Below are 23,627 nucleotides of genomic sequence, written 5' to 3'. Positions count from 1 at the left end.
ATGAGTCACAGAATAGTGACAAGCAATATGCCTACCTTCGGCTTTACATACATAGCAACTATATTCTAAAAATAAATATTTTACTGAAATTCAAAACATATGTCTTCCTTTATCATTGTTGCACTATTCCTTACCAAAGGGATATCCTGCAGAGGACAGCAGTAAGTTGGCCAGCATAACAAAACATTTGTCTCTCCCAAGCACCAGAAATCAGACATATGTCCTATGTCTGAGGTGTAACATGCATAAGTGACATATGAGTACCAAATTCTCAAAACTTTTTTGCCATCGGTTTGAACACTATGTTTGAACTTGGTCTGAAAGATGTGCACTTCGCATCAGCTACTAAGGTTAGGGCAGATAAGTACCCCAATGGAGACTCTTGCTTTTTTGCTTTGCTTGATTATTTTCTTACATGACATTCAGAAAGGGGAAACGTGAGTGTGGAGGCAGATTCCTCATAAGGACAGACACGAGAAGTGCCTTTCTGCTTATGTGTGCAGATCACAACCATATGCAGTATGATATTTGTCAGGCCATTGTACCTAAGGCTCTGTGCAACCATCTGTTGTGGAAAATCAAAGTCTTAAGTTGCTAGCTCAGGGTTCTATTGCTTCTATTGCTTCTTAATGTTCCAACCTTGATGTTCAGCCACCTTCTAAGAAGAAGTCTAAAAAGATGAATTTAGAGACTTCTGCTGTCTAGCCATCTCAGTCAGGTCAGATGGAGAACCCGATGACTGTCCGGTTCCAATGGCTGCTCCATCTGTCATGATCCCATTGGAGGCTGACACCAGATATGTCATCCACTCGTCCTCTGAGGCTCAGCTGATGTCTGCTGCAGACAAGATGGGGGAGCTGAAGCTTACTATTTCGGAAGGGCACAGGGAGATTCCACAGATACTTGTGGGGGGGGATATCTGGTTCCCTTACTGAAGTAAGGCAGGTTTCAGAACCTCCTCAGTATTTTAGAGCTGAAGTCACTGTAAAGAAGAAGAAGGAGCAAAAGACTACAGACGTGGTCCTTGTAGCTAAGACCCCTCAGAAGGAATGGCAAGATTTCACTGAGGGTCTTTTTATAGCCCTTATGGCCTTAAAACCTCCACAGGGTTTGTCAGTTCTCTCTGTAAGCTTCCCTCTTCTTCTACTCCTTCTAAGAGAACTAGGGCTTCTGATACTGTTGATGAGGAAAGATTTTGGAGTCTGGGAAGGAATCCTTGGTTTATTCCTTCCAGACTCATTCCTCATTTGCCTTAGGGTCTAAAAAAAAAACACTCTCCTCTGACTCTCCTGTTGAGGAGCGTTCTTTTGGAGACACCATTGTTAAAATGATAGAACACTTCCACTGGGGGAGTTTACAAATATTTTACATCCAGAAGAGATATTATGATCACTTACAGATGGACTCTCCCTGGCCTTACGTAGTATCACCTGTTTTAGAAGCCCTTCTTAATGCATTTACCTCTGCTTAACAGGCTCATGAGTCTCATGGCCCTGCCCCAAAGAAGCTTGTCAGATTTTATAAAGTTACTGAGGCTCAGATATTGTTGTACAAGAATCCTTATTTAGAGCCTTCAGTGATTTCACTTTCTACTGATAAGCCTACTAAGTTACTTCCCACTTTTAAGCTGCTACCTTCTGACAAAGATGGTAGGGATGTGGAAAGGTTTGGTGAGAAGGTGCATACCTCTGTTACCTTAGTCATTAATTAGCAAACTCACATGACTAGATATATGCTAGCTCGACCCAATTAGGGGGTGAACTGCTGGACATGCCTAAGTCTGATGCTAAGACTTCTGCCATTTCTTTCTTTGTTAGGTTCTGTCTCATAAGTAGCGTGTCACTCCATCAAATGTATTTCTCAGGACCAGTTTTTTTCTAGGATGCAGGATTCAGACACTTCCTATGGTGGCTTTTGTTACTCCTCCCAGACTCCTTTCTTTGATAGCATATTTTTAGTCCCTTCTTTCCTTACAAGAGATTGCAGCAAGAGAGTTTCTTTGAGCCCTGGGGTTCATGGCATCAACTATTTCAATGGCGCCTTTTGCAAGACTCTATATGTGAAAGTTTCAGTGGTATTTCAAGGCAAGTCGGCTACAGCATTGTCACCCTCTTAATTTTCCCATTCCTCTCTTGCCTTGTCTAAGAAAGGAGTTTTTGTGGTGGATCCACCAGATTTATCTAAATCCATGTCTTTCCTTTTGTGTTCCTTCTGCCACTCAAGAGCTGTCTAGAGATGCTTCTGATCTGGGTTGGGGGCTTCATCTAACATCAGAGTTCAGGGGAAGAAGTGAAATAGCATATCAGTATCAAGGAAATGAGAGCTATTATCCTGGCTCTTTAAGCTCTACGTTCCCTTTGGATTTTCACAGTGGTACATAAACAAGCACAGTCCTACCGTCTTTGCAGACTGGCCCTCCTTGCATGGAAGTTTGCTATTTCCCATCATTTTACATTCCAGGTGGTCTATATTCCCTCAGAACACAATCTGATGGCAGACAACCTGAGCAGATCTAGGGCACATTCTCATGAACAGATGCTTCACAGGGAGGTCTTTCTAGACATTGTCCAACGGATGGATATTATTCAAGTAGATCTTTTATTCCAACCCAGAAAATAGACAATTTCAGACTGCCAAGTCCTCTGAATTAGAATGTAGGCACTACATATTTTCTCTTGGAAAGGAATGTCCCTGTATACTTATCCCCTCTTCCTCAGTTGCTAAAGGTATTACACAAGACAATGTGGGACACGCCCAAAATCTTGTTGGTGACTCCCTTTTGGTCCAGACTGCACTAGTTTCCCCTTCATTTTCGCCTAGACAGGAACAATCTTTAAAAGTTACCTCAACAGGATAAATCTTCTCAAAAGGGCAAGGGCTGTCTTATTTACCCTTAACTTCTCACCTTACAGGTGACTCTCTGGATGATAGGGTTTTGATTTCTTTTTGACACCAATTTTTGAGGCTCTGCTTAGGATTTTGCAGAAGGCCAGAAAACCCACTACAAGAAAATGTTATGTGGTGAAGTGGAAGAGATTTTTTGTTTGGTGTCACTAGCATGAACAGAACCCTCTTTTAGTGGATATACCTACTGTTCTTTCTTATTAGTGTGAGTTCCTCAAATGCTGGTCTAGCATTATCTTTTCTTAAAGCTCATTTGTCAGACATTTCTGCTTGTCTCTCTTTGGATCCATCATTTTCCATCTAGGTTTGAAGTTAAGCAAGTCTTGAAAGGTGTCCAGGTGTCCTTCATATTAGGCTTCAAAAAAAATTCCTCCTTTTTGGGACCTACACTTTGTCCTTATAAAGTTAACTTTGCCACCTTTAGAAGCAGCAGCTTCTTCCTTTTTAAAACTGTATACCTGAAAAACTGTACTGTTGGTGGATCTGATTTCTGCCTAAAAATATTCTGAGCTTCAGGCTCTCATGGCAGTTCCTTGTTTTCTAATTTCCACAAGGGATCAACCCTTCTTTTATGCATAAAGAGGTCAGTAATTTGTCTTGAAATTAGTTCATCCATCTTCCTTCCTTTTTTTCCTTCTTCTCAAAATAGCAATGAAAGGATTCTCCATTATTTGGATTTGCATAGACAGCTCAGATAATGTTACAAAACTTGAGCAGCGTTTTATTTCTTTTCATGCCAAGACGTCGGGTTTAGATGTATTTAAGCAAACCACTTCCTCTTGGATTTCCAAAGCCATATCTTTTTGTTATTCTTTCCATGGCAAGCAACGTTGTACTTCTATCTGTGCTCATTACACTAGGGCAGTTGCTTCTTCTGGAACTTTTTTGTTTAAAGACCTCAATGCTAGATCCAATCTAAAATCTGCTACTTGGTCTGCTGTTAATACTTTTACTAAGCACTATAAGCTAGCTGTCAATTTTATGGCTAGGGCTGGATTTGCCAGGTCAGTCCTTATTTTTTTCCTCATCCTGGGCTGTTCTTGTTCTCCTGGGGTAATTCAGTTCTGAGCATATGGAGCTGTTGCGTCACTTGCATACCTTACACCTCAGATGTAGGACATATAGTGCCTAGAAGGGACTAATGATTTGGTATGCTGGCTGGACATATGTCTATCCTTGGTAGAATATTGCTTTTCTAAGGAATATCACAATGAAAAGTAGGACATCTACTGTTATGGTAAATTCTTACACAAACGTACTTTATCAAATAGTCAGAACACACTGTGCATTCCAGTCTCCCCATAGCATTCTGACTTTGAGGTTGCACAGTCTCAGAGAACAGATATTTCATTTTGCCTGAAAATCAAGCACTTATTTTGCCCAAGGTCATGCAAGTTCTGAGTTAAAAATGTTAATAGGGTTTTATGGGTTTCATTTCCCATGAAGGACATGCAGGTAACTTCCTCACATGGAAAATAATATCTTGCACTGTTATGTTTCTTCAGTTATTAGTATTTCACTTGCATACTCTACTTTGTGCAGACTATACAGGTCTGCTCGTGTGCATTTGTTTTGACTGTAGTGCGGTATTTGCTAGTATATTGAGTCTGCATTTTATACATTCTGTTCCTCAGTGAACACATTTACAAGCTCTTAATCTTGTTGACTGAATGTATATAGCAGTTTGAACAATGACTATAAAAAGCTCATCACATTTTCATTTGGAATTCTGTGTATTTTGATATCTTAGATTTCGTGACTACAGACATTTGAATTGTAACATTTTTTATTCTGGATTCTGGATCTGAAATTGCAAAACAGTTGCCTTTCAGAAATAAACAGATATTCACAAATACTTATGACAAATGGTAGGGAGTCCTGCTATTTGTCACCAGAGAGGTGATCAATATTCAGAACTTCGAACATAAAAGCTTGCCAGTGTCCTGTCATGGCGTATGGACTCGGAAAAGATCAAGAAAACGAGTGATACATTTTCCTTAACATTCTCCCTATTCTTTGAGTTTGTGCAGTATTGGAGTTGACATGTTCATAGTCCAGGAGAATGGGAGTTGGCCAGCCTGCAAAACAGCATCAGTGGAGCCCAAAGGGGGCACCACATTTAGTTGCTCACTTTGTACTGATACGCAATGTCAAAACCCAGATGCTGTTATAATCACAGAGCTTAGCATCAACACTTGTAGGATTACTGATGTATTCCAAGCCTCTCTTATGGTGTAGAGAGACAAAGCCCTGACTACGGCACAGCTCACCTGGTTTTGATTAGCTACTCAGGTGACTGATGGAGCAGCAGGGAAGGTACAGGTGTGCCCATCCAAGGTGAAGGGCACTCTATATACTCCCAAAGGAGAGGCATGGTCCAAAGAAGGGAGTTACCCTCAGATGTAATCATTGAGTGGGGGGGGTCAGGGAAAGGGAGTTGGTAGGTCATAACCTCCCCAGATGGAAGCACAGACAAGCTGAGGTCCCAGGACACTTTCAGGATCCATAACCAACCCCAGAAATAATGCAGTAAGTCCAGGGGGATTGGAAAGCAGCTGGTAGACCTGCTGTGAACTTTGGGTGCTGGGGACTGGGACAGAAAATATGAGGTCTAAGGGGACGAATAAAAGGCTTAAAACTTAAAGATTACTGACATATTCCCTGCCAGAAGATATAAATGTTTGCCATACAGGGCACAGCAGTTCAAGTTTTGTTACATTACAGTATACATATTTCTCGTCATTCAGTTTTTATTCTTAGTATTGTTCCCTTCTAGCACCATACAAACTTCTGTAAGATTTTTATATGTTTATATTTTATTGTCCTGGCAACTAAATCCATATTTTTTTTAGAAGTGCACCTCTACAACTGTATCAGGTACAGCCACAGGAGGGCTCTGTAAAGGAACCATGTGCCCAGACATGAACATATGTTTAACATAACTAATAACAAGTAATTACTATCTCTGTTAGATATTTTAACTATCTTAGCATTATAGAATATGTCATCTGCAGTGGTGTACAAACATTTTTAAGTAGGACGACATTCATGACCTGATGTTCCTAAGTCAAAACTACTGGGGGATTTTGCCAATAAGATGCTTACATGTTATTTGTAAATGACTTTGAAAGCCAAACTTTCTGTAAATTGACTGGCTAGTTTTTAAGATCCAACCACCCTACTAAAGAACAGTGATGCGCATCTTTCATGATCTGACTCCAGCATTAGCAGCTCTGCTTTATGCAGATAGCAGTTTGGCTATGGTCCTTAACTAAGGGATTATGATTACAGTTCCACCAAACAAGACATAAGTATGAGAGAATAAGGAAAGTTCTACTTTAGGCAAAATCTTGATCCTAAGAGCAGGTCAAGACCTAATTTTATTGATCTCTGACTGCAGGAACAATTTTGATTGATACTGCAGACATCAGGACTGTTCTTCCACTCACCAAATCTTTCTAGGCTCATAAACTCCTCCCATAACTCCCACAATGCACTACATAAGTAAACAGTCCAGTTCTTTCCTATCATAAAAGAGTATGGTCATACACTTAATAGCTACAGGCTGATTTTTCTTTGTCTGTAGTAACATTTACCTATTTTAATTAATTTTTCCCTATTATTCAGTATCTTTGCAAGCCTTTGGCCATATCAAGGGTAGAGGTGGATAAGCATAAACAAGACCAGGAGGCCAAGAGTGGACTAGGGCATCTCTTGGCGATTCACCCTGAGGGGGGATAAGAGCAAAATACCTTTTGTACTTGCTGTTGTGGGGGAGACGCAAAGAGGTCACAGCAAGGTTGGCCCCAATGACGAAAGATCCTTTCCGACACTGACTGACTGAGAGACCACTCGTGGACATCAGAATTGATCTGCTTAGTTTGTCTGCTAAAAGGGTGGTTTTCCCTGGGATGTGTGCTGCAACTAGAAAGCAGTCTGATGAGATTGCCCATTCCCACACTCTCATGGCCTCTCTGCAGAGGGGATAAGATCGGGTACCTCCTTGTTTGTTGATGTACCAGGCCACAGATGTTGTCGGTCTGAATTGCAATAGTCCCTAGAGAAAGAGAACATCTCGAAAGGACTGTACTGCAAGAAGGACTGCTCTCATCTCTAGTATGTTGATGTGCAGATTGGTCTGTTGGTAAGACCACAAGCCTTGGACCATCCTTCCCAGAAAATGCATTCCCACCATACCAACTGACAAGCGTCCATGCTAAATTTGGCTACTGGAGTTGGCAAAATGAAAGGATGCCCTAAATGAATGTCATCCAACTGTATCCACCAGTGCATGCATCATCTGCAAATTGGAATTAGTCTGACAGGAAAAGACAGGGGTTGACATAGAATGGACCGCTGAACAGTTAGTGTCCATTGAAGGATTCACATAAAGAAGCATGCCAAATGAAGTAATACAATGGCTGCTGACATGGATCTGAGTGCCTGAAGAACTGATCTTGCTGGATGAGATGGATGAGAAGTAAAATGATGAAACTGATTCCTTGTGGTGGTATGCGATTTGGTGTTAGTGAAGCTAAATGTGTTGTTGTACCCAGAAGTGTACCAATGAACTCCAGGCTCTGAACTGGTGTTAGGTTTGATTTGGCATAGTTTATTCTTACCCGTAGTGACTGGCAAATCTGGAGCAAATAGTCCATTGATTGTAGGAGAAGATGTTTGGATGGGGAGGTGAGGAGCCAGTCGTCTAGATATGGAAACACTCAGAATCCCTTGAGTCTCAGATGGGCATCCACCATTGCCATACATTTGGTAAAAACCCTGGGGGCTGTGGTGAATGTAGAGAGCAGGGCTCTGAATTGTAGTGACTGGCTCCCAGCCAAAAGTGTAAATGTCTTCTTGAGTGCCTGTCTATTTTGATGTAATAGTATGCATCCGGAAGATCTATCCAGCACATCCAATCATCCTCGTGAAGAAAAGGAAGGATGGATTGTAATGTGACCATTCAAACTTTGACTTATTATAGGTTCATAGGTAGGTACTAGGCTATATAGACTGGGAACATTACTCAAGCCCTAACTTTCTAGCCCAACGGTTCCTGGAGTTCATAAATTCAAATGCCATGGAACAGCTAGTCACTGTTCCCACGAGAGGAGAAAATATACTAGATCTCATTGTCACAAACATGGGGACAAAATGCTCCACACCAGAAGTATATCCCTCATTGGTGAGATCTGATCATAAACTAATCTCACTGGAAATCCACATCCGCCCCACCCCAAACAAAAAGACCATAGTGAAGAACTTCTCTAAAGCAAACTTCACACTACTCAAGACTGGTGTGGTATCCTTCAAGGCCCCTGAGTCAGAGGAAACCACAACCTGCTGAAGCCCTTACAAATGCCTTCTATGAACACCTCCAGGACTGCATGGATCAGGCAATCCCAAATAAAACCAAGACTCTTTCCACAAAGGGCAAGCGTCCAGTCTGGTGGACCCCAGCCATTAACAAACTTTACAATAAGAGGAGAAAGCTATTACATGATAGAACAAAATCCATAAAGTCACCCTGATCATTATTAGTAAAAATACGAGCACTCATAAAATCAACTAAGGCCAATTTTGAGAGCAAAATTGCCATGGATTCAAAGGTCAATCATAAGGCCTTTTTCAGCTATGTTAGGAACCTGGGTGGAAACTCACAGATATGCTCAGAATTAGTCCAAAATGATACAAAAATCACTGAACCCACAGACATTGCCAACATACTAGCAGACAGGTTCAGTGCAAACTTCACCCTCTCCCCTAAAGGAGAGATAACTATCCCAGCCGAGTGTAGCCTCCCGGACATCTCAAATGCGCAGGTGAAAGCTGCTCTCTCTAAAGCTAAAAACACAGCATCAATGGGACCGGATGGTGTCCCCGGCTGTGAGCTAAATGAGGAATTAAACCCGCACATAAGGCAGCTGGTTAATCTCAGCCTTACCACAGGATACGTGCCCAAGGAGTGGCGACGGCAACTGTGGTCCCACTCCACAAAGGTGGCGCCCACGGACAACAAGTCTAGTCTGCAAAGCTATGGAGAGGATCATAATGGAGCTCATAAACAAAGATATAGGGGACTTGCAGACATTGGACCCGACCCAGTTTGGCTTTGTCAAGGGAAGATCATGCCTTTTGAACTTGGTGACTTCTTGAAATAGTCACCAAGGCCATTGATGAGGAAAGGCAGTCCATACAGCCTACCTTGACCTTGCAAAGGCTTTTGACACAATACCCCACTCGGGTATTGTAGAAAAACTTACCAGCTTAAATGTAAACCCATATGTCACAAGATGGGTTGCAAACTGGCTTAAGGACAGAACCCACAGGGTTAGAGTTGCTGGCTGTGTCAGACTCCAAGCCGGTCACAAGTGGTGTCCCACAGGGCTCGGTCCTTGGCCCCTATTGTTTGGCATCTACTTCTCAGAAGTACAGGCCAACATGGGAGGACTTGACAAAGTTTGCAGATGACTGCAAACTGGGCCATAGTGGAAAGTGCATCGGACACGGATATCCTTCAGAAGGGACTCACGGAAACAGATAGCTGGTGCCAGAGCCATGGCCTGAAGTTAAACGCCAAAAATGTATAGTCATACCCTTCGGGAAAAACAAGGTAACCCCAAGCTACCATATAGGTGGCAATCCACTAAGCACAGAAGAGGTTATCAGGGACCTGGGGACCCAGGTTGACAGTGGCCTTTCTTTTGACACTCACATTGCTAAAGTGGTTAGAAAGACCTTCTACATTGCCCACCTGATCATGAAGGGATTCACATCCAGATCTAGTGAGGTCATTGTTCCCCTGTACTCTTCACTTATCAGACCAATGATCGAGTACAATGCCCCATTCGGGATGTCTCACCCGACATCTGCAGCAATTGGAGAGACCCCAAAAGTTCCTCACCAAAAGGATAAAGGGACTCAAAATCTGTCATATGCTGCCAGATTGAAGAAACTCCAGCTCTATTCAGTCGCATACCGTCTGCTCAGAGGTGACATGTGCCTGATATACAAGGCCATGTCCAACCCGGAATTAATGGACATGCTCCACCTCAAAAATCCAAATCCACCAAAACCACTAGAGCAAGCGACTTAAACCTTAGCGGATATAAGGCGTGCTGGAGGGATTTATCACTCAGAGACTCCCTATGCTGTGGAATAAAATGCCGGTCCATGTGAGGCAGAGCACTGACTCTGTTCAAGAGAAATCTAGACCTGTGGATGGGAGATCGTAGGTTTACCCCGGGAATCATCTCTGGGTCACTGCTGGACAGAGGCACAACAAACTAATGGGCACAGTATTTTTCATATAAGGCTTATAAATGCCTTAGGGCAGATAGCCTAGTATAAACCTATGAACCTATGAACCTATAAGCCTAGCCAGAGTGTGTCAGCTTTCTTTGCCCCATTGATTAATTAACTGAGCCTCTGTCAAGAAGAGCCAATGAAGTGATCCCAGGGGTGTATTTTGTGTTACCCATCCACTCGTCAAGGTTTCTCTTGAAGAGTGTTAGTGAGGGGCTCTGCCTGATGTAGTTAGGAATTTTGTTCCAAAGCATGTGGAGTCTCTGTGACAGGAATCTATCCCTCCAGCATGTTCTATTTATCGTTGTGGCGAGGTTTAGCTCACTAGAGCGAGTGGCTCGCAGTGACTTGGATTTCTTTAGGTGGAGCATGTCCATCAATTCTGAGTTGGACATGGCTTTGTAAGACAGGCAGAGTTCACCTCTGAGTAAGCGATATGCCACTGAGTACAGCCAGAGTTTTTCCAGTCGGGCTGCATAGGACATATGTTTGAGGCCAGTAATCCTCTCAGTGAGGTACTTTTGTGGTCTTTCCAGCTGTTAGAAGTGTCTTGTGAGGTACATCCCAAATGGGGCATTGTACTCTATGATGGGTCAGATGAGTGATGAGTAGAGGGGCACTATAACCTCTATTTCTAAATGCGAACCCTTTAGTAATTAGATGGGCTACATAGAAGGATTTCCTAACTATTTTGGCAATATGATTGTCAAAGGAGAGATTACTATCTACCTGGGTCCTCAGATCTCTTATGACCTCTTCTGTATTAAGGGGGCTGCCACCTATGTGGTAATTCATGTGTGTTTTGTTTTTCCCAAATGGGATGACTATGCATTTTTTGGCATTTAGCTTGAGACTATGACTTTTACACCAGATGTCCGTCTCAGTAAGGCTCTTTTGGAGAATGTCCGTGTCAGCCGGAGAGTCAATTATGGCTCCCAGTTTGCAGTCATCGGCGAACTTGGTTAGCCATAGTCCTCCTGCGTTTGCCTGTACTTCTGAGAAGTATATGCCGAACAGTAGGGGTCCCAGGACCAAGCCTTGTGGGACACCACTTGTGATTGGTATAGAGTCGGACCTGGAGCCCATTATTTTTACCGTGTGAGTTCTGTCTGTAAGCCAGTTGGCAACCCATCTCGTGATGTAGGGGTTTATGTTCAGGCTGGTGAGTTTTTCTATAATTCCCAAGTGGGGAATGGTGTCAAAAGCCTTGGCGAGGTCAAGGTAGGCTGTGTGAACCACCTTCCCCTCATCTATGGCTTTGGTGACTGTCTTGAAGAAGTCAACCAGGTTTAGTAGGCATGATCTGCCCTTAACAAAGCCGAATTTGGTCTGGTCAAGTGTTTAGAGTTCCCAATGCCTTTGTTAATGAGTTCCATGATGATGTGCTCCATAGCCTTGCAGACCAGGCTAGTCAGGCTTATGGGGCGATAGTTACCAGGGTCAGTTGTGGACCCTCCTTTGTGGAGCGGAATAACCGTTGCTGTGCGCCATTCTATGGGCACGTTGCCTGTAGAGAGGCTGAGGTTGAACAGCGTGTTTAGGTGGGGGGTTAGTTTGTTCTGTAGTTCATGCAAGATGCAGCCTGGGACACCATCTGGCCCCATTGATGCTGTGTTTTTGGCTTTTGAAAGGGCTGTTTTCACCTGTGCATTTGTGATTTCCAGAACATTACACTTTTCCGGTATTGTTGTGGGCCCTTTTGGGGGTGAGAGGGGGGTGAAGTTTGCACTGAATCTATCTGCCAGGATGTTGGCAATATCAGTAGGTTCAGTATATTTTGTGCCATTTTGCACTAGCTCAAAGCATACCTGCGAGCTGTCACTTAGATTCTTGCTAAAGAAGGCCTTGTGATTATCTTTTGAATCCTTGGCTATTTTTCTTTCGAAGTTAGCCTTGGATGATTTTATGAGGGACCTTAGTTTCTTATTGATACTGATCAGGGATGTCTTTCCTTCTTGGGATTTGCTTTTTTTTTAAATTAGTTTCCTCCTTCTATTGTATAACCTGTTTATGGCAGGGGTCCACCAGACTGGTTTCCTTCTCTTAGGAGAGTGAGTCTTGGTTTTGCTAGGGATGGCATGATCCATGCATCCTTGTAGGTACTTATAGAGTGCATTTGTAAAGGTTCCTGCATCTTGGACACTGTTATCCTTAAGCGTGGGGGCTGTGAAACTTACCACCTCTGTCTTAAGTAAGGTGAAGTTTACTATAGAAAAGTTTTTCACTGTGGTTTTCTTGGTTGGGGGTGGTGGTGTGGTGTGGACATCCAGAGTGATTAGTTGATGGTCTGATCTAACCAGTGATGGGTTGACTTCCGGTATGGAACACCTGTCGCCCATGTTGGTGATGATCAGGTCCAATATTGTTTTCACCTCTGGTAGGGGAGTTTACCAGCTGATCCAGGGCATTTGAGTTGATAAATTCTAGGAAGCGCTGGACCTGGGAGTTTGTACTTGAGTAGTTTTCCCAGTTAACGGTAGGGTAATTGAAATCGTCCAGTATCAGGGTATTCGGTAGGACCTTCATGTTTTCCAGTGTCTCCATGTCTACTGACATAGTGATCCAAATTGTTCAGATCCAAAATTGGTCTTAGGTCCCCTGTTTTTTGGGTACTAAAATGAAGCATGAGTTAAGTTCTGAATACTATCTGGTCTGGTGGGACCTCTTGGCTGACTCTTTTTTCGAGCAGCTTTTGAATTTCTTGTGCTGCACCCTTCCTGTGACTGTGTGGAACACTGGGAGGTTTTTTCTTCACGTAAAGAGGGGTTTGGAAAAACAGAATGAAATTTACCTCTGGATATCATTTTTAACACCCAGCTATCATTTGTTATATTTGCCCAGGCTTCTGGGTGCAGGGAAAGTCTTCCCCTGACTGCCTCCAGAGTTGGATAGTCGGGTAGTGCTTCAGGTGCACTGAAAGGGTCTCTCTGTAAAGGAATCCTGGAAGCTCTGGTTTTGCAGGCCCTCCTCTGCCTCTGAAGAAATTTCCCCTGAACAGATCTTGGAAAGGTCCCAGAGATTTTCAGAATCAAATTTTCTTACCACTTCTCTGATTCCTGGAAAAGGTCTGTTGAGGGGTAGAGAACTTGATTCCCATGACAGACAGGATCTTCCCATCTTGCTCACTGTGGGTAAGTGTCTCTAACTGACAGCCCAAATAAGGATGTGTCACTGAATGGGGCATTAATAAAAGACATCTTAAAGAGCTCCGTAAACTCACATAGCCTCTTTCAGGCATGTCTCTTAAGGGCAATGCCTGAACCTGCCACTTGTGAGGCGCCTTCAACTGAGTAAGAGATAAATCTCATTGAAACATTTGAAATAGACAGAAGAGTGGCCAGCTGTGAGGACGCTCTTTTAAATTCCTCTGCGGACATGGACTCAGAGAGAATTTGAAAGCCCTTTGGTCAAATTTCTCTGAATCCTCATGAAGTGTGCTTAAGAGACCTCAGTGCAAAGGTTGCTGAGGCAAAGACTCGCTTTTCAAATCTGTCCAGCACCCTAGACGTCCTGTTTGGTGGATGAGCAGAAGAGCTCTGCTCTGCTAGCTCTTTCTTAGTGGCTGCTGCCACCAATATAGCATCAACTGGGACTCCTTTGCTGCAATGGGGTCTGTATTTTGGGAGGGTTTAAGAACCTGTCTGGTCTCTTTGGGATTGGTTCAATGTTATCCAGTTACTTCCAGGTCTGGCAGGAGACCAAATCAATGAGTTTGTCCACCAGGGAGGTAACCCAAGATGTAGACAGGCCAGAACCAAAAGCTTCCAATAAATACTGATTCTTCCTCAGAGGGGTTTTCGAAGACCAGCCACCTTTTTTTTTTTTTGAGGTTCTCTAAAATGTCTCCAAAGGAGATATCATTCGGTGGTGATCTGGGAGACCCTTCTACTTCATCAAAATTGGCACTGTCTGTAAGAGGCTACACTGGGGAGTCTATGTTCCTCCTTCTGCATGTTCTCTTCCGATGGATCTCCTTTGTGAGATGTTCAGGGGAGGTATCTGAAGAGAGGGGAAGTTCCTCTACTGGAACCGACTGGATTCTTATTGGAACTGGCTGTCTCTGTGGAGTAGGTCTGATTGATTCAGAGCTGGGGACCGATGAGAGAAATGGAGTAGGATCCAAAAAATGAGAAGGCAGTCCTCTGGAGAGAGAAAAGACCCTTTCCGCCATCCCAAAAGCCAATGGACCTGGAGAAGCTTCGACTAGCCCTCTCAGAGCCAAAACTCCCAATGAAGGTAGGTCTTGCCCACTCTCGGCACCGCCCCTCTTGGATGGAACTGGATCCAAATTGTCCAGGGCCGAGGTTCTGAAGGGGAAGAATGGATCCGACAACATTGGAGCCGAACCCAGACTCTCAGATCTGATGCTCATATTTTGGCTCCGGGACCCATTCTGATCTGAGGGTAGCAGAGCAGAAATAGTCAAGGATATAGTTGGAATCAAAGAAGATACTTTCCTTGGATCTGACAGCAGACCTCTCAAAGATTTTGGATCCTGGGACTCCAAAACCACTGGATGGATTGGAGAAGGTGATGAAATGTTCTTGGATGTCATAGGAAGACTCATGGATCTGAGGGGGGGGTGAAGCTGGTAAAACCCCCATCTGGATCTAAGCTCTGAGAAATTTTCGATTCATCCTATCCACATCTGCTTCTGACAAACCTTTGGAGGACCTAGAGGAAGTTGTGGATAGTGGCCTGGAGTGTTTCTTTGAAGTCTGAAACAATGGAGAAGGCAGGGTGGGCGATAAGGGTATTATGACAAATTCTTGAGTAAGACTTATGCAAGGACTACCAGGCTTCAGACCCGAGGACCTAAGATCTGAGGGTGTTGTTGTAGGAGTTATCAAAATAATGATAGGAGCCAAAGCCTTTGGATCTAAGGGTTTCAGAACCGAGGATCAGGTCTTCAGATCTTACAATGTTGGATCCAAAGTGTTCCTAGTCTTAGAAGGTGGCTCTGATGAAGACCTTGGGGACTTTGGTGGGGGAGCATTTCTTATGTTCCAGTGAAGCCATCCTGCTAGATTTAAGGGGGTTTGAGTCCCAGAAGAAGATGTAGCTGGTAGCAAATCCTTCAAAATCAGTTTGTTTCTTTTACCTGCCAAGGCCTATGGGTTGAAGGTAGAACATACTGAACATGTAGTGTCCAAGTGCCTGGGCTCCAGGGCAGTACATGCACTCCTTGTGGGCATCTGAATTAGGGATTTTGTGCCCACGAGAACTGTATTTCTTAAATACTGGCATTTTATCTGACATGGTTAATGTGAAAGTAGAAGAAAAGCAGTGAAATCAAAAGGAGTTTTTTTTTTTTTAAGAGAGTGAAAACTACCTGCAATGGTAGAATAAAGAGATACCCTGTTAGCATTAAGGGTAAGCAGAAGAAAAAATACCAGGGATGGTACAGAAGATTTACTATTCAACAGAGGAGTAGAAAAGTGATAGCAGCAGAAAAATATTTAAAAGCTTGTAATGACCTGTGAAACTAACTAAGGGGGGGATAGCAAAAGTTTAAGATAAAGTTAAAAGAAGGTTGAACTAACTCATGAAACACCACTTTTAAAGCTTGAGAGAGGAATCTGTGCCTGGCTGTGATGGCGGCAAGCAAGATTTGAGGACATGGGGTTGGAATACAGCATTATGGGTAGAGGGAGGAGCTTGAGATCTGGATCTGAAATCTGGAGTATGCAGCTGAGTCGGATCAGAGAAATGGATCTGAATCCATGAGATGAGGAAGAATGAAAAGGACATCAGATGCTAGAGATAATAGCAAACTAGCATCTTCCTTATTTTTTGATTTGTCTAAAGTATTCAGTGCAGCTTATCACAGCAAAGTTCTACTTCAAATGTTCTCAGTAGGTCTATCTCAGCCCATCCTCCTGTGGTTCAAAAGCTACTTGTACAACAGGTATCGTGAAATGGCACACCACCTTCTCCCCATAATTCCCAGTCACCACCAGTATACCACAAGGCTGTATCCTTGGTTCCCTCCCTCTTTAACATTCTCACAAACACTCTCCACACATCCACACTACAGGCCTCCCTAATACAATATGCAGCTGACTACACACTCATGCAAACAATACAACCAGACAAATCTCAAAAAGAAAAAAAAAATACTCAGGAAAAACAGCCACTGAAACATGGCCTTGTAACTCACAACTCTTCCTCAGTCGTCCCCCCCCCCCAATAAAAAACAAACATTTCCCCCAAACCCTCTCTTATGAAAAAACAAAATTTAAAATCCTGTCTCTTAAGAATACAACCATTGAAATCAGTTCTCATTAGAAGTTATTAAAGATTATAGTGGATCATAATCTTAAATTCAACCTGCATATACAGAATTATATAAAAAACTCACCATAAACTAGGGATGCTTTACAGATCCAAAAACATTCTCACCAAAGCAACTATAATTACACTTGCCACTACTTGCCTCTTCTTCTCAGTGCTTTATGGTGCTCCCATCCTTACTATTATCCAGACATCACAAAAATCAAAACTTGAACAATACTATAATAAATTGGTTAAATTTTCAGCAAATACTCCTTTCAGATCTTATCACTGTATAGCATTAAAAACCCTAAACTGGTTAGAACTACCCCATCAATTAACATATACGCAGCTTCTCACCCCCTATAAAATTATCCAGCAATAAATACCATTCTACATAATTACATTCCCACTAAGCCATTACAATCCAGTGAGCAAAAACTCCTGTGTGTCCACAAACCTATCAAAATCTGCTGGGCAAGGTCTGTACTTGTACCAGGTTGCTGCGGCCTGGAACTCCTCAACCGAATCCATCAGGTTAATACCCTCCCTCCATTCCTTTACAATCGTTCTGAAAAACTTTCTTGTCAAAATCTGTCTCTGTTCTTGCTCAGCCCCAGGATAAACTATATCTCTACATATGAACTAGTACCTATTCATACCTTATACCTCCTTACTCCCCCTTCTTCTCTCACTTCTTCAATCAACTTCTCACCCCTGGCTTTCTGCCTAAATATGCCATAATCTTGTTTTTTTCTCCCTCTTCATATTGCAATTCCTGTTTGTATTATACCAACTTACCTTTAATTTCTCTGCACTAGCTAATGTATTTCTAAATATTAAATCATTATATGTCATATATGTTCTTAACCAATGTTTTGGCATTATTTCTAATTTTTTATAATTGTTAAAACTGTAGATGTTTTTATTTTATTTTTGAAGACTGTAAAACTATTGTTCTTAAAATTATTTTGTAATACTTTGGGAACTTTTCTCCCCTTGCTTCCTCCGAAAATGGGCATCTACCCAGTTGGACTTTCCCAGTAATTACATGTGAATAAATTAAATAAATAATAAATCACAGTCACGGTTTCTGTTAACAAGCTAACATATTACAGACTAATCCACACTCCCCAAAAATGACTGAAACTTTCATTTGTTTGGACACCTCTCATGATACTGAAGCTGTTCTCTCTGCAGGGGTTTTAATGGCACCACTAGAACTCATCACAGAAATGTCCTTCAGAACTCTGCAATGGTGGAGAAGCATCAGTGTTTTCACTCTAGGTCTCCGGTTCACCAAAACTCTCTCAGGCACTGTCACAAAGAAATTGATGAGCATCACTCAGAAGCTAAGAAGTACTAAAAACCTTCATATTTCTCTGCCAAATAAGCTGAACTATTACAGAAACTGGTGGAGTAAAAGGTAGAAATGATGGCTGGTGACTTTAAAGCAAGAGAGGTTTCAGAAGGCATATGAATGATGGGGCTGGGCTATATTACAACAGGTCAATTACTATTTATACCTGTGATCAAACAACAGCTCATGATGACAAGAGCAAAAATCGAGTGAAGAAAAGAGTTCAGTCTTTTGTTTTCTTTCAAAGAAGAAACAAGTTGTATCCAAAGCTCAATACTAAAACTGAAAAAACAGAACTTCCAAATAAACTGAGAAGACAAATGACTGTCACGACACATAATTCATGCCTGGGAAGAATCCCTGCCTCCCTACACCCCCCCCCCCCAAAAAAAAAATAAAATAAAATAAAACAGTCACTTTCTGTGTACCCTTCTGGTATTGGATTGAGATAAAAGTTATAGAAAAAAAAAACTATGTTAAGCCTATATAAACAAATTACATAGTTGGGATTTGCGGGATCTACTAGCTTTCAGAAGTTCTGAGGATCTAGATGTTCTGTGATACATTTTATGCCTTAAATTTGTAATCTGTTAGCTGTTCTTTTTTACTGCTAGCCATAACAGTTATGTATGTGGCCCCAACAGTATGTGTGTCCACAGATAAAATTGAGAGCACATCAATAAATTCCACAGAGAATTAGGCAGATGGGAAAAATCAAGCTGCACCCAGAAGGAAACAGCCAGAGAATCAAGAACTATAAGATATCAATGCTACCTACTGTGCCACTGATGAACTGCATTCACATGCTTCCTGCGCAGATATAATACAGTCACTTGTTATGTACAGTAATAATGTTTGTGATAAAAACTGAACAAAATTATAGCCAACTTATTTTTATTTGCACTGAAATATCACCTACCCAAAACACACACACAGATACACAAGCCATAGGACTGATCATTTTACACCGATTTCAGCACTTATAATACACTGTATAACATTGCTCCAGAAAAGCAGCCAGATCACGTCTATATTACCTGATTGAATGTTTAGATTAGCGAATACCTAAATGTCGATCTGGTAATATTAAAAAATTAAAACAGCGAACAGCTGATAGGGAATGAATTCCCTCGGCCACAAAAAAAAATTTAAACCAAAATGAAGTTGGGGTCTTTGCCCCCCTGATGTGGGGAGCTGTGCCCCCACAACCCCCTAACTAAATATACCAACTCCGAGATCACTCTACAGTGGGGAAAGGGGCAAAATCTGCATAACGGCCAAGGGTATTTTTCCTTGCGTTAAATCGGCCATTCGTGGGTTTTTGCTTTCGCTATTACCAGATTGAGGTTTAGGTATTCGCTAACCTAAAAGTTCGATCAGGTAACAGGAACCCACCAGATCAGTGACTGTTTAACTGTGATTAAAAAACAGCATTGGTAAGGTATTTTTATCTACAAGCAGACTCAGTACTCATCAATTACAGTCATTTTACTGACTACTCACACTCAGATGTAATTAACAAAAGGTTTGCAACAAAGTATTCCAACTTGCTGAACATAAATGCACAGTAGATCTGAAAGGCCATAGTAATGATTGATTAACTTGATCATGACAGCACAATCATTTTCATCCACAGTCAGCCCCCGTACACAAGTATTATAGCCAGTTGCTCACTATGTGCACCTCAGCTGTCTGATTGTAATAAAAATAAATATGTGCACAGTAAGTTATTTCATTCCCCCCCCCCACACACACACACACACAGATATGGCCACCAACTACAACCACTTTATTAAATATGCCACCTCAGATGTCTGATTGTGTTCCACTGAATGAGTAGGCCTAGCCACCTGGCAGTGTGAACACCAGCTCTAGATCATTTATTTATTTATTTAACATTTGTTTACCAGGAAAGTCCAGCTGGGACAGAGCCCATTTTAAGTGGAGGCCCAGGGAGAAATGCTCCAAACGTGTGTCTTTGGAATGTGGGAGGAAACCAGAGCATCCAGAGAAAACTCATATGAATGCAGGGATGATATGCAGACTCAGCAGAGAAAGCACCCCAGCTGAGAATCGAACCAAGGTGACAATGCTAACTGCTGCACCACCGCACCGCCCATGTGTTGCCAGTGTCAAAGTGATACCCTGACCTCATGTGCAAAAAAATAGGAAAATGTGGTTGTGAATGGATGGATCCACATTAACATATTTTGTCTTGTTGCTATGACATGCATACAGTGTAACATAATGTAACCTCCCTACATACATGCGCGCTCACAATACTAAGTATCAAAAATACAAACTGCCATACTACATAGGTTGACAGTAGTGGACATAAGATTGCAAATTTTAAAATAATTAAAATATTTATTTCATTAAAAACAGTTTTCTCCTATGTTCACAGTCCTGCTCACAAGTCACCAGTCTCCTGAGGCAGTCTGAGTCATTGCAAAAGGCTGCTCGCTGCTTCATCTAGCAGTCATGGAGCCCCACATTGGAAATTCATTTGCTCTCCTCCAAAAACATCTGGAGAAACTGTAATAAGACATATCTTATTCCCTATGGATGTATATGCATAAATGCTGGGCTGTTTTAAAAATAGTCCAACCAAATCAGCTAGCTTTTTTAACAGAAAGTGGAATTTTGAAAATGAGATCTGATTCCCAAAATGGGAATGCAAGCTATTTTTAGAACAGAAAAAAAATGAAAAACAAAAAGCAAAAAAGAGTAATTGTACTTTGGGAAGGCTGCAACCCAGCAGTCCAGTACCAAGACTAACACAAGCACGCTACACATAATACCTTCTCTACAGAACACAATACACATAATAGCTCACATACCAGTGTCTCATCTGTCAAGGTCTTAAGGCAAAACACAAAACCAAACATATTAGTCATAGGTGATTCCATCGTAAGACACACAGATGTCCCTCCCACTGGGATGGATAAGGAAAAGGTCATGGTCAGCTGTCTGTCAGGTGCCGGGATCCGCCATATCACGCACGCATTCAAGTCTCTCAACAACAGGTTCTGATATGACTCTGTCATAGTCCATGTTGGTGTGAACAACTTGAGATGTACCTCTCTGGACCATATAAAGAAAGACATGATTGAGCTCTCGGATTATGTGTGTCAAGCTGATATGTCTCTAGCCTTAAGCAGTATTTTACCTTCACCTAGGATGATGCCTCAGTACAAACAGAAAATGATTGACTTCAATAATTGGCTTAGTTTCTGGTGTCATTCCAAGGGGATATAGTATCTGCCGGAGATGACATGATTGGCAGACCTCTATGCTTTGCCAGAGATGATCTTCATCTGTCACCCCTGGGATTTTGGCTGCTGGCCAAGGCTCTAGCCACCCCTATAGTGCCTTTTTTAGGAAGTATCTCAAGGACAACATTTCTAATGTAAAAACTCCATCAAAGAACAACCTCAAGGTTTTGCTGCTAAATACTAGGAGTCTCAACATGAAACTGTATTCACTGGAAGCAGTCCTCACATTGGAAGACATAGATCTCTGTGCAGTCATGGAGACCTAGTTCAAGGCTATGGATAGCACTCCAAGCATATTGGGCTACACCTCTTTACAGAAGTTCAGACCACAAACTGATGGCGTGAAAACTAAAGGAGGTGGTGCATCAATATTCATTAAAGATAAGTACACCTCCAGATTGGTTAGACAGCATGATTCTCTGGAGATACTTCAGGTGCAATTAACTGTTGGCAGGACACCTATTTAAGTCATTGTCAGCTACAGGACCCCCTCCATTAATCAAGACACCCACTCTGCCTGTTTGCATCTACTTGAGTCTATCAAGATACATCCGAACACCGTGGTTTTGGGCGACTTTAACTACCCATTCATTGACAGGGGAAATTAGTTGTGCACTAACTCACTTGCCCAAAGGTTCCTCAGCGTCATTAACTCCAATGTCCTGGACTGGCTAGTTGACACCCCCACAACGGGTGCCAACTTCCTGAATCTGGTGCTTACCAATATGAGGGACCACTATAGCACCCCCATTGTGAGGTCTTCCCTGGAGAGATTTGACCACAAATCAGTCTCATTCGAAGTTATTATCACACCTGACCCACATCTAGCACCAACTAAACTAAATCCTTCTCCAAAGCAGATTATAAATTTGTACAGGAATATATAGTTTCACTGCACCTCCCCCCTCAGATGGACCTGGCAACTATGCAGAGTTCTACAAAAATGCTTTATACAACTGCATTGACTTGGCTGTACCTGATAGGACCAAAGCAAGCTTCTCAAGGAAGAACAAACCTGTCTGATGGACAACTGCCATTAACAGGCTTTACAATAATAATAAGAAATTAATGTCCAAGAGTAAGAGCGAGTGACACCTAAACTGGAAACATTCCCTCCTCAGCTTAAACAAGGAAATAAGTCTTGTGAAGTCCTCCAAAGCTAACTACAAATCCAAATTAGCTTCCTCAGATAAGGACAGCTATAAGGCATTCTTTCGTTACATTCGTAACCTAAAAGGAAAATCCCAGATTTGTGCTAAACTGGTAGTTAATGATACCACAAATACCGAGCCTGTGGACCTTGGTGACTTGTTAGCCAACTGGTTCTGTGAAAACTTCACTCCCTTGTCCCCACCACACTTACTGCAAGACATCCCTACCACCTGTCCTCTGCCTTGCATCTCTAAAGAGCAGGTCATGAACGCCATCTTTAAGGTAAAAAACACAGCATCCATGCGACCTGATAACATCCCAGGCTGCATCCTACATGGGCTCAAACATGAATTAGCAATGCCATTGGGTACTCTTTTCAATCATAGTCTTAAACACTGGCTTCTTTCCAGCTGAATGGAAAAAGGCCACTGTTATCCCCTTGCAAAAAGGTGGTGCTTCCACTGAACCTGGGTTCTACAGACCTATTAGCCTGACTAACCTTATCTGCAATGCCATGGAGAGGATCATCATGGGTCTTATCAACAAAGATATTGGTAACCTCCAAACACTTGACCCTACTCAATTTGGATTTGTCAAAGGGAGATCATGCTTGTTAAACGTCGAGGACTTTTTGAGACAAAAAACAAGGCTCTTGATGAAGGGAAATCTGTGCATACACTCAACCTAGACTTAGCCAAGGCCTTTGACACTATCCTCCATGCAGTCATAATTGACAAACTCACCCAGCTAGGTATCAAGCCGTGTATCATCAGATGCGTCACTAACTGTCTCACTGATAAAACTCACAGTCAGAATAGGGGAATCCACCTCAAACAGCAGGCCTGTAACCAGTGGTGTTCCACAGGGATCAGTCCTGGGGCCTCTACTGTTTAGAATCTATTTCTCAGAAGTGCAAGCTAAAACTAAAGGCCTGTGGGTGACAAAGTTTGCTGATGACTGCAAACTGAGAGCGATCATAGAATCTCCAAACAATGTCAACATCCTACAAGAGGGTCTTACACAAATGACTGGCACCAAAGTCATGACTCAATGCAAAACAATGTATTATTATCCCTTTCAGTAAGAGTGATGTCTCTGCTAACTACCACATCAATAACAACACCCTAAGTATGCACTCAGTGGTGAGAGTCCTGGGCACATAGGTTGACAGCAACCTTACCTTTGATCACCATGTCTTCACAGTGGTAAAAAGGGCACTCTATATTGCTCATCTCATAAGTAAGGTCACTGCCTCCAGAAAAAAAAGAACTTATAACCTCCCTCTACTCTTTCCTCATTTGGCCAATAACTGAGCACAATGCCACTTTTGGTGTGTACCTTTCCAAGCACCTGCAGCA

At 42.3% G+C, this 23,627-nt stretch overlaps 1 protein-coding gene across 2 annotated transcripts in view; it reads right to left on the bottom strand.

Annotated features, from left to right (window-relative positions):
• Positions 1-23,627, bottom strand: part of RAB11FIP4 (RAB11 family interacting protein 4) — a 600,425-nt gene that overhangs the window by 208,884 nt on the left and 367,914 nt on the right. The window lies entirely within an intron of this gene.

This window comes from Protopterus annectens, chromosome 4.part0 (genome assembly GCF_019279795.1).
Source record: "Protopterus annectens isolate FY-2018-M chromosome 4.part0, PAN1.0, whole genome shotgun sequence".
NCBI classification, from domain to species: domain Eukaryota; kingdom Metazoa; phylum Chordata; order Ceratodontiformes; family Protopteridae; genus Protopterus; species Protopterus annectens.
Note: the sequence above shows the minus strand (reverse complement) of the source record. Positions and strands in the feature narration are given on the sequence as shown.